The sequence below is a fragment of the Hippopotamus amphibius genome, chromosome 3 (assembly GCF_030028045.1).
Source record: "Hippopotamus amphibius kiboko isolate mHipAmp2 chromosome 3, mHipAmp2.hap2, whole genome shotgun sequence".
Taxonomy (NCBI): Eukaryota; Metazoa; Chordata; class Mammalia; order Artiodactyla; family Hippopotamidae; genus Hippopotamus; species Hippopotamus amphibius.
The window spans coordinates 74,491,406-74,510,850 of NC_080188.1; the positions used below are offsets into that span (position 1 = coordinate 74,491,406).

General features: G+C 38.3%; 1 protein-coding gene across 4 annotated transcripts in view; it reads right to left on the reverse strand.

Annotated features, from left to right (window-relative positions):
• INPP4B (inositol polyphosphate-4-phosphatase type II B) overlaps positions 1-19,445 on the reverse strand; it is a 746,563-nt gene that overhangs the window by 599,730 nt on the left and 127,388 nt on the right. For all 4 annotated transcript variants that reach the window (XM_057725716.1, XM_057725717.1, XM_057725718.1 and 1 more), the window contains one exon: positions 18,921-18,983. The gene's annotated coding sequence lies outside the window, so the exon portion shown is untranslated. The remainder of the gene's footprint in view (positions 1-18,920; positions 18,984-19,445) is intronic.

Consider the following 19,445-nt stretch of genomic DNA (forward strand, 5'->3'; position numbering starts at 1 on the left):
ATGTCCTATAGATATCTATTAAATCAAGCTGATTTATTGTGTCATTTAAAGCTTGTGTTTCCTTATTAATTTTCTGTGTGGATGATCTGTCCATTGGTGTCAGTGGGGTGTTAAAGTCCCCCACTATGATTGTGTTCCTGTCGTTTTCCTCTTTCATAGTTGTTAGCATTTGCCTTATGTATTGAGGTGCTTCTATATTGGGTGCATATATATTTATAATTGTTATCTCTTCTTCTTGGATTGATCCCTCAATCTTTATGTAGTGTCCTATCTTGTCTCGTAACTTTTTATTTGAAAGTCTATTTTATCTGATATGAATTTTGCTACTCCAGCTTTCTTTTGATTTTCATTTGCATGGAATATCTTTTTCCATCCCCTCACTTTCAGTCTGTATGTGTCCCTAGGTCTGAAGTGGGTCTCTTGGAGACAGCATATATATGGGTCTTGTTTTTGTATCCATTCAGCCAGTCTGTGTCTTTTGGTTGGGGCATTTCATCCATTTACATTCAAGGTAATTATCGATATGTATGTTCCTAGTACCATTTTCTTAATTGTTTTGTTGTTGTTTCTGTAGGTCCTTTTCTTCTCTTATGTTTCCCACTTAGAGAAGTTCCTTTAGCATTTGTTGTAGGGCTGGTTTGGTGGTGCTGAATTCTCTTAGCTGGTGCTTGTCTGTAAAGCTTTTGATTTCTCCGACGAATCTGAATGAGATCCTTGCAGGGTAGAGCATTCTAGGTTGTAGGTTCTTCCCTGTCATCACTTTAAATATATCGTGCCACTCCCTTCTGGCTTGTAGAGTTTCTGCTGAGAAATTAGCTGTTAAACCTGATGGGAATTCCCTTGTATGTTATTTGTCATTTTTCCCTTGTTGCTTTTAATAACTTTGCGTGTTTCTCCTTGGATTTTTCCTGCCTAGGACTCTGCGCTTCCTGGACTTGGGTGGCTATTTCCTTTCCCACGTTAGGGAAGTTTTCAACTATAATCTCTTCCAGTATTGTGAATGTTGGTGCATTTAACGTTGTCCCAGAGGTCTCTTAAGCTGTCTTCAGTTCTTTTCATTCTTTTTTCTTTATTCTTTTCTGCATCAGTGATTATCACCATTCTGTCTTCCAGCTCACTTATTCATCCTTCTGCCTCAGTTAATCTGCTATTGGTTCCTTCTAGTGTATTTTTCATTTCAGTTATTGTGTTGCATATCTCTGTTTGTTTGTTCTTTAATTCTTCTAGGTCTTTGGTAAACTTTTCTTGCAACTTTTCCATCTTTGCCTCCAGTCTTTTTTCAAAGTCCTCGATCATCTTCACCATCATTATTCTGAATTCTTTTTCTGGAAGAGTGCCTATCTCCTCTTCATTTAGTTGTTTTTCTGGGGTTTTATCTTGTCCCTTCATCTGGTACAAAGTCTTTTGCCTTTTCATTTTCTCTGTCTTTCTGTAGCTGTGATTTTCAGTTCCACAAGAAGAAATAGTACCGATACTGCTTGATTCTGCTTTCTGCCCTCTTGTGGAGGAAGCTGTCTAGGAGGCTCGTGAGTGCTTCCTGATGGGAGGGACTGATGGTGGGTTCGGCTGGGTGGGTGGAGCTCAGTAAAACTTTAATCTGATTTGGTGGGTGGAGCTCAGTGACACTTTAATCTGCTTTTCTGCCCATGGCTGGGGCTGTGTTCCCACCCTGGTGGTCGTTTGGCCTGAGGCGACCCTGCACTAGAGCTTACAGGCTTTTTGGTGGAGCTAATGGTGGACTCTGGAAGGGCTCACACCAATGAGCACTTCTCAGAACCCCTGCTGCCAGTGCCCCTGTCTCCTCGGTGAGCCACAGCTGCCCCCCACCTCTGCAGGCAACCCTCCAACACCAGCAGGTAGGTCTGGTTCAGTCCCCTATGGGGTCACTGCTCCTTCCCCCTGGGTCCTGGTGAGCACACTTCTTTGTGTGCCCTCCAAGAGTGGAGTCTCCGATTCCCCCAGTCCTGTGGAGGTCCTGCAATCAAATCCTGCTGGCTTTCAAAGTCTGGTTCTCTGAGGATTCCTCCTCCCATTGCTGGACCCCCAGGTTAGGAAGCCTGATGTGGGGCTCAGAACCCTCAGGACTTCTGCAGTATAACTGTTCTCCAGCTTGTGAGTCACCCACTCAGCATTTATGGGACTTGATTTTAATGCAATTGCACCCCTCCTACCATCTCATTGCAGCTCTCCTTTGTCTCTGGACGTGGGGTGGTTTTTTTTGGTGAGTTCCAATGTCTTTCTGTTGATGGTTGTTCAGCAGTTAGTTGTAATTCCAGTGCTCTTGCAAAAGGGAGTGAGCTCACGTTCTCCTACTCCGCCATCTTGATTCTCTAGTCCCCTTATTTCCTTTAAAGTAAAGCTTATTTTTCATACTGTTCTATATGCTTTACTATTATATTAGCATAGATTTATAGAACAGGAGCAATCATTTTTATTGACCTATGCTAAGTTTTCTGACTCCCCAAAAATATGTTACATAAAGCCATCTGTTTATTTAATAAATATTTATTCTCCTAGTTAAATATCAAGCACTGCTCACAAATGGTCCATTCTAAATCCCAACTGAGGTCAAAGCTCCTAACACAGTTGATTCATGCTGCCATGGGTCAAGTATCTCCCGCGTACATATCACAGAGACAGAATGAAATAAGGAAATGGGCCCAACTTGTTTAGTTGGCAGCAAACACTTATTTATGAGCATAGCCCATGTTTTTACCATACACTGAGTCTTAATGATATTAAGATAATTTTGGATAAGCTACTCTGTTGATTGTACCTGTAGATGGAAGAATAAAACTTCCATATATATGAGAGACGTCACGTTTCTGAAAGTTTCAACACTAAAGCCAAAATATGAGACTGACAGGTATGTAGGGAATGTGGGCAATATTCTGATGGGTAATCTTTTATCTTGATCACAATCGTGTTTTCCAACTTATGAATCAAGGCCCTAGAGTGGGATATAACATCAATTTAGTGGATTGCAGCAAGCATTTTTTAAGAGAAATTACATAGAAGAGAATAGAAGATGAAGTGCATGGCACATATAAAAAGTAATAATTATGTCACGAAAAACTATGCAAATTGGTCCATGTGTACGTGTGCAGTGGACCACAGTATAAAATGTATTTCCTACTGTGGATTGAGGAGATATATGTACAACCGCTGGTCATGAATGAGTAACCTCTATTCTGTCTACACCTTTTCACTTGCTAATCTCAATCTGTTATATCTGCTTTAGCAAATCCACAAAAACGGCTCTTGATAATGTCACTGACCACCTTCTACTTATCAGATTTGAGGGACCCCCTTCAGACACAGTCATAGTTCAGTTCTCTGCAGTGCTGAACATTGTTCACACCTTCTTCTTACTTGCATTGCCTTTGGCTTCTGTAACATCACTTTCTGATGACTCTCCTGCTATCCCCCCAGTGTTTCTCTCCAGATTTTGTTCCCTGGTTCCCCTCCTTCAGTCTTCCCAGGAAATCCTAGCATTTCTTCAGAGCAAAGCATGGGCCTCAGAGATGCCACACATGCTAAGACTGAACTTTATCTCTTCCACTTATCACCTCCAATACCTCCCTGGCCCCATCCACTACCATCTCTCGCCTGGATTGCTACAGTAGCCTAATGACTCATCTCCTCTTGTGTCTATTCTCAAAAGGCAGCCAGAGTGATCCTGGTAAAAGGAAAGTCAGATCAACTCATGCCTTTGATCAGAACCACTCATTGGCTCCATGACCTCCTTCGGGTCTTTGCTCAAAGAGCATCTTCCTAGTGAGGATTTCCAAGCATCTCTCTTATATATGCCATTGTAATGCCATTACAAGGCACCTTGTCCCTTTTGCCTTTATTTTTCTCCATAGCCCTTGTCTTAAATACAGTACAGTATTTATTATGCTTACTGTCTGTCTCCCCTTACTGGGATATTAAGATCCAGCAGGGCAAGGATTTCTGTCTATTTTGTAAACTACTATATCCCTCGCATCAGGAATTAGTGGTCCATACTAGGAGGCCATTAAAATTTATTGAAAGAAGGAATGCCTATCATCAGTCATGTATTCTTCTTTTGATGGTGGTAGGCCTGAGCACACAAGGCTCCGTAACTCTCCCACACTATTCTATGCACTAATTTATGTATAATACGATTTTTAACAGGGCTGTTAGCTATCAAGCAAAAAATAAGAGACACTTATAGGAAACTTCTGAAATTCATAACCAGGGCTTAATCTTGCATTAGCAGTGTTCCTGCTGGCTAACCCTACAAGATGCAGATATCTTCACACTGGCCTAGTTGAACAGATAATACAAATGTCCTAGAGATGCCACTTAGGGGTGCTTCTTATTTTATCTACTCCATCACACACACAATCAATTCTGTTGGCCTAAAGGGTGGTAAAGATAGTTTGATTCCCTTCCTTTATTTTCCTGACAATAGCCCTTAACTGTGTAATGAAAGGAGAAAAATATTAATAAATTATTTTCCCATGGATTACAACCAAATCACAACCTTAGTTTTTTTTTTTTGTTTATTTACCACTACCATAGCATTTTAAAAGCCATTTGCTCCTGTAAAAACACTAACTAACCCATTAAGAATTTTCTGCTATTAATAAATAAGTACTTTTTCCCTCCATTAGGGAGACCAAAAAAAAAAAAAAAAAGTCAGTTTAATCAACTTTATCATCTCTCTAGTCCCCTAATTTATCCCCATTTAATTTTCACAAGCTCACAATAACTTGCTTAGGCACTATTATTATCCCCATCAACAAATGAGAAACTGAGGCATAAGAGACTAGAAAGCTTGTTCAGGATCACTCAGGTGTCAGGCAGAAGCACTGTGATTTGACTCTGGAACCTAAGGCATGGAAGGAGATGTGGATTACAAGATAGAGGAGCTATCTTGAAAAATGTGATTGATTGGAGGGAGGGTAAGAGCAACTCCTAGATGGCTTGGGTAACCAAGTAAATATTGGTTCTTCCAATGACTTACAGGAGGAAGAGGTTTAGCATACAAGTTTGTAAGATCAATTTTGGATGTAAGTTTGAGATGTCTGTGAGAATGAATTTTGAAGCTCAAAATGGTGCCCTGGGCTGGAGATATAAATGTGGAACTTAAAAGCAGTTAGGTAGAAACCAAAATCCTAGAGGGCAATAAGTTCACCCAGGGAGAGCTCACTACATTTGGCAAATAGGGGGAAAAAAAGAAAAGAAAGAAAAAAAAAAAGAAAGAAAAAAAAAGAAAGAAAAAAAAAACCCTGGTTTTCCAGGAAAGAAGAGTTTTACTGGAATGAGAGACTGAATGAAGATTGTTGCAGGTCAAAGAATGAATGGCTGGTGAGAAAGACGAAACAGTGATAGCGATCTACTCTTCTGAGAAGTGGTTATTTGCAAAGGAGAAGGAACTGACTGAACACATTCTGGAAGTCACAGGAGCTATTAAAAGTGTCTTCAGCTAATTATTCAGCTTTTGATGCCTTCTAAAATTGACCTTCCTGAGGACTTCCCTGCTGGCACAGTGGTTAAGAATCTGCCTGCCAATGCAGAGGACACGGGTTGGAGCCCCGGTCTGCAAAGATCCCACATGCCACAGAGCAATGAAGCCCCTGTGCCACAACTACTGAGCCCACATGTTGCAACTACTGAAACCTATAGCCTGTGCTCCACAACAAGAGAAACCACCATAATGAGAAGCCCACACAACGGCAACGAAGACCCAACGCAGCCAAAAATTAATTAATTAATTAATTAACTTTAAAAATTGACCTTCCTAGAAACATAGCTCTGAAAGTCTCATGACCCAGGGAAGACCTTGTGGGATGGTTGGCCATCATCTGACTTCCCAGGAACCCTGCTGAAACAGCCCTCTTTAGAAAACATTCCATGTTATAGGCCTCTCCCATACCATCAGGGTTCTAGGATCCTACTCACTGAGGAAAGCTAATCAGTATGGATGGATGCTAATTGCTACAGTGTTATTCTTATTAGGTATCTTTTGTGTTATAAAGCAAGCCCTCTTGGGAATTCCTGTTTTATTCTAAAGTGACATTTCACAAAGTGTGCTTCCTTGAAACCCAGCCTCTGGATGCAATGAATATTACATAAAAATATACTAAAATAGGAAAGGTTCCATGGTCCACTAATTTTAGGAAGTGCTGGGTTAAACAAAGTTAAACAGGTTTCTTTACAGCAGGATTTTCAGAGACTAATATTTTAATGTGCATCATAAAACTACAGGAGGGAGATATAAAATTCAGCATTTTCCAAAATTACCTGATTATAGACCTTTTTCAAAGTGGTATCACATGGATCAGAAATATTTAAGAAGATGCCTTCCCATAGGACCAGTGCTAGCGGAGGTTATTTCAGGCAATGTGACAGACGAATTAGAGATCAAAATCAGCGCCATTTTAATTGCACCAAGTACCACCCCGTTGAGCAAACATGTTTGCTTCAGTTCACCCCACTTTCAGCACCTTCCTCACATGATGACATTAATTTGGGCACAGTCCCTTTTATAATGGGAATGGACCTTTGCTTGAAAGTTTAAGTATTTGCTTTCCCTTTTGATGAACTAAATTCTACGGACTCCATAATAAAACTGGGATTAGGGCATACGGCATGTTTCATTTCACAGCCCTGTGTGACTGACTACACATGAGATAAAGCTGATGAATAAACTTGTTGATCATTGATATTATTTCCCTGCTTCTATTTTTTTTTTTTCTTTTATAGCTTGCAAGCTCAGTTGTTACCAGAAAAATCAATAAACAAGCTTTCAAGAAAACTTACACCTGGGGAGAAGAAAGGCTCTATTGCCTGGAAGTTATTCTTTTTCTTTTCTAAGGGAGTAATATCCACTCCACAGCCAGAGTTCACTTTCAAGTCAACAGAAGCCCTGTGTGCTCATTGAGGACCCTCTGCTGGGAGAACAGAGCCCCCAAGTATTTCAGAGAGATATCTTTTGTTACTAGGATAACTTCTGTGAATTGAATTGTTCTGAAAGTCAGGCAGGACTAAAGAAAGGGAACTAATGTAGCCAAGAAAATAAATCATTATCCACATGTCCAGGGCCGAGAAAAGAATGCAGGAAAGGCTACAAAAGGCAGCCTTTTCATGTGAATGTAAATGAAACATAAGCCTATCAACTAGAGCAGAGAGATTCTCATCTCTGTCCTCTCCCGGAGCTCATACCTAGGAGATAGAGACCAGATTCTTCATAGTTCTGCTCTGGGTCAAAAGATTTTTGCCATTGCATGCCAGTATTTAAAGGAGTTAGCCTTGGACCACATGTGAAAGTGACAAATTAGAGCAGCATCATTCAAAAGAAAATAGTAAGATGCTGGAAATGTGCTACAACTTTGCACTGTTCAGTATGATAGCCTGTAGTTACGAAGAAATATTGAGTACTTCAAATGTAGCTAGTGTCAGTAAAGGACTGAATTGCCAATTTTATTTAATTTCAGTGCATTCAAATTGAAATAAGCACATGTGCCTAGTGGCCACCATATTTAACAGCATAGGACTAGAAAATGGAAGTGTGAATTCATCAAGTCAGGATTCCCAATCTTTTAACAGGGACATAGAGTAACAGGGGTACCCCAACCCATGTTCCCCAACCATTTCTTTCCATGCAACGCTTCTTCACAAAGCCAATGGGGATTGGGGGAGGGGTGGGGAACAAGCGTTAATTAAAAATGTCCACATTTCCTTGGCAAATCAAAGTAAGTATAAGTAAAGGCATGGGTCAAAGTGGAATGACAATCACTGGCTAGGAGCAGGGTCTGACATACATTTTAGGGAGAAAAGAGAGTCCTGAGAAGGAGTTACAGAGAAAGAGTAATGACAGTGTGGCAGTTATCTATGACTGCCAAACAAATTATCCCCACGTTTAGTCACTTACATCTATGACATGTGTTTTGCTCATGAATCTGCAACGTGGGCAGGACCCAAGGAGGGAAGAGTGCATCTCATCATCACCTGAATTGTCCCAAGGCCGGGAGCTGGCATCATCAGAAGACTTGTTTACTCACAGGGCCGGCAGATGATGCTGGCTACCGGCTGTTAGGCTATCAGCCAGAACACCTTACAAATGGCTACTCCATGAGGCGTGTCTCACAACACGATGACAGGGTTCCAAGGGGAAGTGTCCAGAAAGAAGCTCAGGAGGATTCTGTATACTTTTTATGACCGCGCTTTGGGAGTCCCATAGCATCACTTCTGCCGTACTGCTCTGCTAGGGGTTCCAAGGAGGTTTGGGAGGAGCATGTGGATTAGATATATTGCTGTAGCCATTTTTGCAAAATAATCCATCACTGTTAGATAAAATAGTTTAGGCTTCCAATACTTGAAACCTTAGGCAAACTAAACTAAGAACAAAATAGAAATTTATTGTTTTAAGAAACCAGTAAGCTTAAAGTTTCAAGTATGGCTAGATGCAGTGGCTCAAATGATATAATTGCAACTTTCTTATACTTGCTCATTCATTCTCTGTTTCTTGTCTCTTTTGTGTGTGTGTGTGTGTGTGTGTGTGTGTGTGTCTGTCTGCTGTCTCTTTCTCTCTCTCTCTTTTTCCCCTCAACTGTTGCACCATCCTCTTGAATGGCAGAACAAAAGATTACTGGCAACTCTACATCCATATCCTGATAATTTTTGATCCTAAAGGAAGAATCTGGACCTAGAGACTGTCATACAGAGAAAAGTAAGTCAGAAAGAGGAAAATAAATATCATATATTTATGCATATATGTGGAATCTGAAAAAACTGGTATAGATGATCTTATTTACAAAGTAGAAATAGAGACACGGAGGTAGAGAGCAGAGAACAAATGTATGGATACCAAGGGGGAGCGGGGGGATGAACTGGGAGACTGGAATTGACATATATACACTACTGATGCTATGCATAAAATAATTAACTAATGAGAACCCACTGCATAGCACAGGGAACTCTACTCAGTGCTCTGTGGTGACCTAAATGGGAAGGAAATCCAAAAAAGAGGGGATATATGTATATGTATAGCTGATTCACTTTGCTGTACAGTATAACCTAACACAATACTGTAAAGCAACTATACTCTAATGAAAGTTTTTTTTTAAAAAAAGAAGAATCTTTCTCTTGTATAACCAGTCTAATGGAAGAATAGTGATTAATTTTGTTCAGGTCACACACCCATCTGAGGTCCAATCACTGGGTCCTGGGAAATGACATTCCATAACAGCCCAGGTGAAGGTCACAAGTCCAACCTAGCAATATGTTCTTTAACCTCATTGCATTTCAGTTTTCTCACATGTAGGATAGAGATTCTGCTAAATGCATTGCAAAAATGACCCCAACTCTCCACTCTTCTGTATCCAACCAATTGCAATGTGATTTTGTAGCTCCTTTCACCCAGTGGTGGAGTCTATTTTCCTATCCCTTGATTCCAGGCAAGCCTTGAGATTTGCTTTGCTTTGGCCAACAGAGTGTGGTCAAAATGACTTTGTGCTAGTTCTGACTCTTTAGTATCTCTGCTCTTACGCTCTCAGAACTCTGATACCACCTTGAGGACAAGCGCAGTTTAGACCATTGGGGAAACAGAGATCACATAGAGCAAAGCCAAATCAGCCTAGCTGTCCCAGCCACAATCACAGAGACACAAGAGAACTCAGCCAAGATCAGCAAGCCAATTCCACAGCTGACTTTCCAGCTGACTGCACATACATGAGCAAACCCAGCTAAGACCAACTAAACCACCCAGACAATCTGCAGACTTGTGATAATGAGTTTTGCTCATGGCACGTTTGTTCCACAGTATTAATGACAAAACAGAAACAGAGATAACAGTAGGCCCTAGTGCTCTGTACTGTGTTTTCAGTAGTGCCTGGCATCAAATAAGCAGTCAGTAAATACTTGCTATTATTATTATCCATAATTTGTCAGCACCGCACAGAATGTGTTTCCCAGCTTCCTGAAGAAAATGAGATGTCTACAACAAGTTTCATGAGCGCTAACAGAGAATACTGATCTATCAAACTTTTGCAATTTTAATAAATTAGTAAGGAAAGTATCAAAAGCTAAGCATATTCTAGTAATGGAAACTAAGTTATTTATCGCCAACACAGTAAAAGTACACGATCTCCAAAGCCCTTCACACATCCTGTACAAATATCTAATATCTGATTTAGGCCCAGCTAGCATATCACCAACTAGATCAAATATCAAACTTCTTCCAGGAAAAAAATGGACAGCAACATTTTTATCACATGATTAATTGTTGTTGTTAATGACATTTATATTGGGTCAAAAGTTGTGACAAGATTACTTTTCTCTGTCCTAGTTTTTTCAGACATAATAGTTTTATGTCTGATGCTATTTTCAACTGTGGACTTTAAAAGAATAAACGCATTAGCTCCAAGAAAACATTATTATACACCTTATCTTTACAAAAACTGGAGAAGCACAAGACTGTGAGGTTTACCCCTCTGATCAGTGTGTGTGCACATGTGTATGGTGTGTGTATGTGTGTGTGTGTGTGTGTGTGTGGCGGGCGGGCGGGGAGTGGTCTTTCATGGCTACTCTTCTCTCTCTCTCAGATAAGTCATTAATCCACTTAAACAGCTTCAGGCAAATTGCGTACCTTTTCTTTTTTTTAATTGATTTTTATTGGAGCGTGGTTGCTTCACAATGCTGTGGTAGTTTCTTGCTGTACAGCAAGGTGAATCAGTCATAAATATACATATACATATATCCCATCTTTTTTAGATCTCCTTCCCATTTAGGTCACCACAGAGCATTGAGTTTTCAAACTCCATTTCAGGTTGTAACTTCTCTTTTGAACTCAGCCCCATATTTTCATTTCTGTTTGATTTTTGTACGTGGATGTTCTGCCCTCTCCTCGTCCTCAGTGAATGTGAACTCATTCCCTCCCTGGCCATCACCCACCAAACACATGTATGATGTTATGTGATAACTCAAGGTAAACAGATCTCTTAATTCAGTTCTTTACACCTAATGAAAGCAGGAAGAATGAGAATTCCCACCAACCCTGTTATTACTCTTGCTCTCCGATTTTGTGTTCATCATAACCCTAGGGATGACTATGGTAAGTATCATTAGCCTACTTTACTGAAGAGGAAAATAATGTACCAAGTTGTATAGATCGTCAAATATAAAAGTACTGGTGGGCAGGTAGGCAGAGCTGCAAATACACACCAATGAGATTCATAATCACTGTATGAAGAAGGATTAGAGTTGAGACTAAATTTTATGAAATTGAATTATTTTTTACAGGAAATCAATTTATTTCAAGTAACACTACAAGTAATAGATTCTCCAAGTCCTGAATCTAAGTCCTAGAATTGTTGCAACCTCTCCATCTCCTCTTGGTTCTCCAGATAAATTCAAGCAACGAGCCAGCTATTCGGGGAGGCTGGATGTCTCTGAGTTGTGTCCATTTAGAAAAGGAGCAGAAACCATCTTCTCACTCACTGACCCACCACCTTTGGAAATTGAATTTTGAGACTGATGATAGAATTAATAGTAGCTAATATATATTAAGCACTTATTATATGCCAGTAACTATTATGTTACTATTAATATCCTAAGTTAATATTAACATTAACTCAATTATTTATGTATTTTTCTTTAACAGTTTTGTAGAAGAAACCAACATGAGATCTCGTGGGTTAAACATCCTGCATTACAGGCAGCAATAGCTTAATAAATCACCAATCTGGGATTTGAATGCAGACCGTCTGGTTCCTGAGAAGTGTCCCTACTACATTCCACTTTCTGAAATGAAAAATAAGAAGTTGGGGAGGAGAGAAAAAAGTAACAGCAAATGCAAAGTCATTAAGGTAGAAATAAGTCAGGCATACACAGGCCTGGGGGTCAATCAGGTTGTACAGGCGACGAAGCCACACCTGGGTGAGGAATCGGGTGGAAATGAGGTTGGGAGGATTTGAGATGCAGCAGCAGCGAAATGATCTCTGAATGTCAGGCTGAGTCATTTGGATTTCTGAACCACCCAAAGGGAACCTGACCCTCTGTCTGCTTTAACTTAATCCGTGTCAACACACAGGCAAATGAACACGCTGAAGAGAAATGCACTGATGCCTATGGAAGTGGGAGTTAGTTTCTTAGTGTGAAGCTAAAACAGTTTCTTTGAAACTGGCAGCATCTCTTCACTAAAAGACTTCACATACATCTGTGTCACTGAACTATTTGGAAATGATGAAGAAAGGGACAGATGCAAGACAGATGCCCTGGTCCCATCCCAGCCCTGACCCCCTTCTGGAGGGTTAAGTTCTGGAAGCACAGGCTGGACTGGAATAGATGGAGCAGGCAGTGTGCCTCCACACCAGGTTCGATGCTGAGAGTTCCGTAACTGAACATCTGGCTAATAACGTGCCTTCCATGTATTAACGGCACTTACTCACTGCACCTGCTCCGTGTGAGGAAATTACACATGGGTCAAGTAACAGCAGCATGATTTCAAATGTTTGCCTCATCACCTGCAAACATAATTAAAGAGTAACTACCACAGTCTTGGGGAAAATCTTGGTAAGTCTTTTTCACTAGTAGTTCTAAAATAGAAATGCAGAAAATAAGAAACTGCTGATAATCTCATAAACCAATAATTTTCAAATATAACAACTTTGATACGAAAGGAATTATTTCCTTAACCTATGGACTAGTTGAGTTAGCCCCTTCCCTGAACCAACTAAAACAATTTTTCAAAAATCTTAAAAGTGATAAGGGGGTAACATCTATGTTAGTCTATTCCTTGGTAAAACTGGTTTCAGGAAAGGAAATGTTTTCACAATTCTCTTTTCCAACTTTTGCTAAGGTATTTTTTTAATGCATTGAAAGCAGAATTTTTCCAAAAGAGTTGTTCCAAATGAGAACAACTCCATCTTTTTCATAACCATTTAAAAATCTGCTTAGTGCTTAGTCAACTCATACAAATCACCTAAGACTGAGTTTCAACTGATGACTAAAATCCAACAGATTAGTCCGAATCTTCCTGGTAATGTGAATCAGATTTGACCAAATATTAACTGCATTACTTAAAATAACATTACTAGTACCTATTGAATATTGGCCAATACTACAATTTTTTATTAATTTCTGGGGAAGAAAACATTTGCTATACTTTTATCTGCTATTTTAAGGACTTGACAATTACATGTACTATAATTCATGAAAAATAGCATTGTTTTCATATTTCTAGATTGTTTTCTTTGTCAACTGCTGAGCAAACACTCATAATACTCTTTGGCATCTATCAAAATGTTCTGAGTATCTTGCAACAAGAAAGCACAGATCCAGGAAAGTTTAGAGATTACTAAGGAAACAGTGCACAGATGTGGATGTTGAAAAATTAATACCATACCATCTTCTGATAGGCTGTAGCTCCAAAAATACTTCTACAAAAACAGAATGAAATAAGCCCAAAGCACAAATATTCGAGCCATTGCAGCATAAATGAATCATAAAGCATTAACACAGAAATTTCAAGCTCTGGCAACAGGTCTAATTTCCGACAAATTCCTCAGCCTCACACACATTTCTTCATGCCAACTCAATGGGAGAGAGAATACTGGAAGTAAAAGTAACCTGTCACATGTGCACAAAAACCAGTTGAAAAAATATTTAAAATATTTTAGGATGTTTGTAGTCTTCCTCCTCATATCTCAGAAAATATTTTTTTTAACTTGCAAGGCAAGTACTTACTATTCTCAGATAAGATGTTCTCATAAAGTACCATTTTGTTACAAATTAAGGCCACAGGAACCCTAGGAGGTTGCTGCTGACATCTAGTGGCATAATTTTTTAAATGCTAAATGCATAAAAAATATACATCTAGAGAGAGAAAGAGACAAACACACACAAATACATATGCACCTGCAATGTCTAGTTGGACAGCCCGTGTTACAAATTATTTGCCTCTGCCCACACCACTCTGCCTCCAATGACTTGCTTTCCCTTCCAAAGTAATTCTACGACTGTAAAACTGAAGGAATGAAAATCAACACATCTGCTAAAGTCTTAAAGCAACCAAGTCCCTCAAAATCCTTGGTCCTTTACTGGGAATTGCCAGTTTCCCAGAAGCCCCAATGGCCAAAGGCCCTGCCCCAACCCCAATAGTCCTAATTTTATCTCAACTTCCCAAATAACCATAGCCTATCTCTAACTTCCACACCTAGCATTTAGGTACTTTTAGGGTTCTAGCCTAAAGAGACTTGACTATGGAGCTGGGAAGATGTTATTTCAGACTACATGACCACAAACATACCTGCACATTCAAAACGGCCATTAAGTCTCTATGCATGAGATGCAATAATTATTGAAAACTTAAAAATAGCTATCAGAGACTGCTTTAATGTTTCCAACCACCCATATGAATGATGAAATTGATATTGATGTGAAAATGGTAAGGAGCACAGAGATACCTTCTACAAGCAAGTAAAAAGAATTACTTTGTAGCCTCTATATGTATGTAGGTGTGTGTGTGTAAGGAGTGTGTGTGTGTGTGTAAATGGTGTGCAGACAAAAAGAGAGACCTCAAGTTCTGCACGTACCCCACAACCACTAAAGCACTTGTGAATATAGTAGATAAATATTGAATTGACAGATGAATAATAAATGAAGGAGGTGGCAAATTATAATATAACTTTTCCCCCAATTTATTCTGATGTAAGATATGCATAGGTAGTGTCCTTATAAGGCAGTATTTTATTCTTAGGCAAAAGTGGCTTTGTTGAGTAGCTCAGGTTAGATTTCTCTCCAATGGCATGTGCAAAGTGGCACAAAGCCAACAGGTGGTCGAATTAGGCAATTTCCCTTTGATGAAGGAAGTGTACTTTAGTAATTGAAAATTCCTTGCTTTATAAATTAGTATATTTCAATTTGGATTTTATTCACACTGAAAAGATGTGATAAAGGGAGAGAAGGTTCTCAAGTTAGTCCTAATTAATACAAAACATTGCTAAAGTATAATTCTCATAGTAAAAAGGAATCTTCTAGCCTTTTAAATATTCCTTCAATAGAAATCTTAGAGATGCAAGAATCTCATTCATTCAAAGCCTGTCTACTTCACTCACAAGTGGGAGTAAAAGTGGATGACAGAAGGATCTTCTTTACAATCACACTGAAGGAAAAAAGTCCCATGTGTGTACCTTTACACATAATAAAATAAAGTTCTATATGTATGTATACATACATATATAAGCATATGTACACAAGAGAACTACTGCATACCAAAATACGCAAATCAGTGACAGCGCAACAGAGAGTGTACCTAGGTTACTTTACTGAGTAAACATGGGTTAAGGAAGAGAAATAGTTGTAGCACGATGAGGAACTCAGATGGCTCCTTAAAGTGCAGTTTTAAGGTTATGTAGGCTTTGGAATGAGAGAGAAAGAAGATTGGACATTACGAGCGGAGTTGCCAGTATAAGGAAAGACAAGAATGTTTAGGGTAGTAGTGGAGTAAGACAGAAACAAATACGGTAAGACACACAGGTGGGGAATCGATGCAAGAACTTGAATATTAGCAGGAGACAATTCTAGACGACGCTATGGCTTCTCCATGACCATTCTATTATGACTATTCTTGGGCGTTTTCTTTAAAGTTTTATAAAGGTGGAGTATCCCACAGAATCTACTATTCAGAAGAGTAAACAGTACCAGGAACTTTGGCAAATGACAAAAATCATAAAAAAACAGAAAAGGCAAATTCATAAAAATGATCATCATAACCCTTCCTCATGTCAACTCCTCTTTAGAAATTACTTTTTCATCACTTCTCCATGAGTGTTCAATGATTTCTTCTCTGACTTTCAGTTTAGATTCTCTTTGGGAGCAGGTTTGCCTGATGTTATAGCTCCATTTCTGTAAAGCATTATGTCTATCCTACATGAATTAGTCCAGGTGTTGTGACAATCACATCACCCCTTTCATCATATGTGTAGAGGTATTTCTAACCCTCATTGTAATTCATGGTCATTAACTTATTAATCAACCTGCAAATCTGATGCTTTACTTTCCATTGTTACTTAATGGTAGTTTTTAATAAATAATATAAAATATAATTGTAGTAAGCTCTTAAAATATCAAAAGAATTTTATCCTTTAAAAAATGTCAACATGTATTACACCTACAAAATGTTCTATTCTACAGCCAGTAATAATAGACCACAATGAAACCAATCTCTAAGCAATATATTTATAACTTATTTCTTAGCACCCTAGAACATAAATAATGCTGTACCCTAGCCTCATGACAGTTTATTTTCAATTCTCGAAAATGTATTTATACTAAGCCTAAATTTCAACCTGGAGTAGATCAAAAAAATTGCTGAGTCCTTAATATTCCATTTCACTTTCCTACAGGAAAGTTAAATACATATGAGAATAATACTTGATATTCCTATATAATATAAATAAATTATAAGCTTGAAATTGTCATAATTGAAATTCAACCTATTTCCAGGTCATATAAACCTGTTAAAATGGAACAGAATAACAGTCTCTATTTTTGTGCATAATCTTACTAGAAATAGAGAAGGATATTTTAATCTGACTAGGTGAAGTTGCCTCTATGGTGGGGTGACAAAATTCAGAATATTGTAACCAACAGATATCAGTAACTTTACATAATGAAACACTACATGAAAACTTATTTTACAACCCCTTTTTAAAAAGTCAAGTGTAGAACTTTCAGGTATCTGCACACACAAAAGAGCCTGTTAACTCAATAGATTGCTCTCCGAGTCCCATTGCCAGAGTTAATGGTACACAAAATGAGTGTGTTCGTCTTCACGTGCAACTGAGAAAAGCTGAACGGTCCCATTTGTCCAAAAATAGCACCCTACTAATAGGCCTTGAAATTCTACTATTTAAACATTGAAATTTAAATGCATATATCCCACTTAAGATAATAGAGACAGAGCATCAGAACATTAGCACTCTTTGCCTTATTAACAGGAATTTTGTATAAAGTCGCAAACACCCCTATTTCAATGAGTCCAAAGGACAAATCTAGAGAGGTGATGACATGAACACCATTTCTCCCACCCCAGTTACTCCTTCACACCCCACTCCCAACCTCCACACAAATGTCAGCATCCTAGAGCATAATCTCTTTGGAACCGGTATCAGACCAAAATGCTTGGACTGCCAATACACAGAACTAGTGTATTGAATATTGCGGAGAAGCAAATTTTGTTACTCTGGGTACACGATGATGGACATTCTGCCACATTAATGAGAAATTCCCTCCTTCACCCCAACTCTTTCTTTACTACATTCAGTTTGAAGTAAGTTTATCCCTAACTTGAATAAATGAAATAAAAGCCTTTAAAATTGAATGTATTAGTATATACATACCTCTGGAAAAAGAAAAATTTCACATGAATGCATCCTGAGTAGTCTGTGCTTCCTCTCTTCATCCTTATTTTCATTCTAAAGGGCATGGATCCTTGACCCTCTTCATTAACTCCATCTTAGTGTGTTTCCCTTCTCTGTCTTTACTGTGTCATCTTCCACTGATTCCTCCTCAACCAGCACATTCATCTCCCTATGCCTGTATCACAGCACTCAGCTTCAACCTCTTTCACATACTGTCTAGGTATTAGTTCTCATTATAATGCCTCTCTTTGGGGAGTCACAGTTAATAGTTCTATGCTAAAGGAAACCCTCAATTGATTTCATTAACCACTTAAAAGTACCTTATAGTTTGAATTAACGTTTTACTATAGAGTGGCTACAATTGAAAATCTCCATTAGAGGAGAGAAGCTACTTCCTTAAGTAGTTTATACCTCCCTTGAAGAATTAACTAAAAGCCAGCGATAAGTAGAAACACCCAGGTTTGTAATTCAACCTGACAATTTATTTTTGCTCCACTGGAAATTAAAGTTCAGAAACCAGTTTTATGCTGATGTCCATTAAATTCAAACGCTTCCTTTGTTTCAGCACTCATTTGTTTTTTAGGAATTTGACAATTTGTCAAAAATAGAACCCAATTAGTTCCAATTAGTATGCAGCCCAGTATAAATTTCAACAAATCCAGTATGTGTATTCACACAGACAAAGTGACATCCTATCTCCATAGCTATATATGCAAATAGTATTGATAGATGGGTTTAGTTCCCATCACAATTCTAAACTTTCAGAAATTTTTTATTAAAAACTCTTTTGAGTCATCAGCTTTATTCATAAATCATACACACATTTTATATCTGCATCTACGCTCCACTTTGTTTACATGTATATGTCATTAGAATATTTGCATGAGTGTTCATATTCTTAGGCCAACATGTGTAAATAAATCACATAGCAATTTGAAAATTTAGCAACTCAGTATGCAATCGTGGAGTATAATCAGGCATGCTATTCAACGGCTGTATGATATAATGCAATCTTTCTGAAGAAAATATATGTTTCGTGTAAGAGTGTCTTCGTCAAACTCGACAACATTATTCTAGGAATTTGTACTGAAATTTTCTGCCTATTCAAACAATAGTATGTAAAACCACCTGACTGATGCTTAAATAAAAGGAAAATCTTAATTAAAAGAACCTAATTCTCTTATTGTCTGTCATCTGTAAATGTGATACACTAATTGGACTTATTTCCAAACAAAGAGAGTACAATCTTCTGGTCAAGATCCTATTCACACATTAACATACATGCAAAAGTAGTGTCAGAGAATTAATCGTTATCCACAATGCTTTAAGCTAATATATATTTTAAAATTTACTGCTCACTTCCTAAATATGATGCTTATCAAAACTCATTCCTTCTACTTTTCAGATAATGATTTACTTTTCTGATGGGTTACTCAATAGCTAAAACTAGTAATCAAGAAAAACTAACCAGTTGAATGTATCAGAATTAAGCAGACTAACATATATATATATTAAAACAAGCATTACCTTGGTCTGATTTTTCATAAAGGATAGCAGATCTCTTGCCAGGTAACACCATTTCTTTGGGTTCTGTGGGCAAAGAGAAAAGAGATTAATAAAAACCTTTCTTTTCACTCTTTAAATGCTTCTTAAAGAAGATTTATTAGCAATAAAGGTCAGAGAAGAAAATCATTTAACAAAATATTCAGCTCCATTCAGCAGCTGCCTTGGGAACCACTTGCTTTATTTATTTATTTTTTAATTGGTGTATAGTTGTTTTACAATGTTGTGCTAGTTCCTACTGCACAGTGAAGTGGAATTCCCTGTGCTATACAGCAGGTTCTCATTAGTTATCTATTTTATACATACTAGTGTATATGTGTCAATCCCAATCTCCCAATTCATCCCACACCCCCCTTTTGGTGTCCATATGTTTGTTCTCTACATCTGTGTCTCTATTTCTGCCTTGCAAACTGGTTCATGTGTACCATTTTTCTGGATTCCACATATATGTGTTAATATACAATATTTATTTTCCTCTTTCTGACTCAC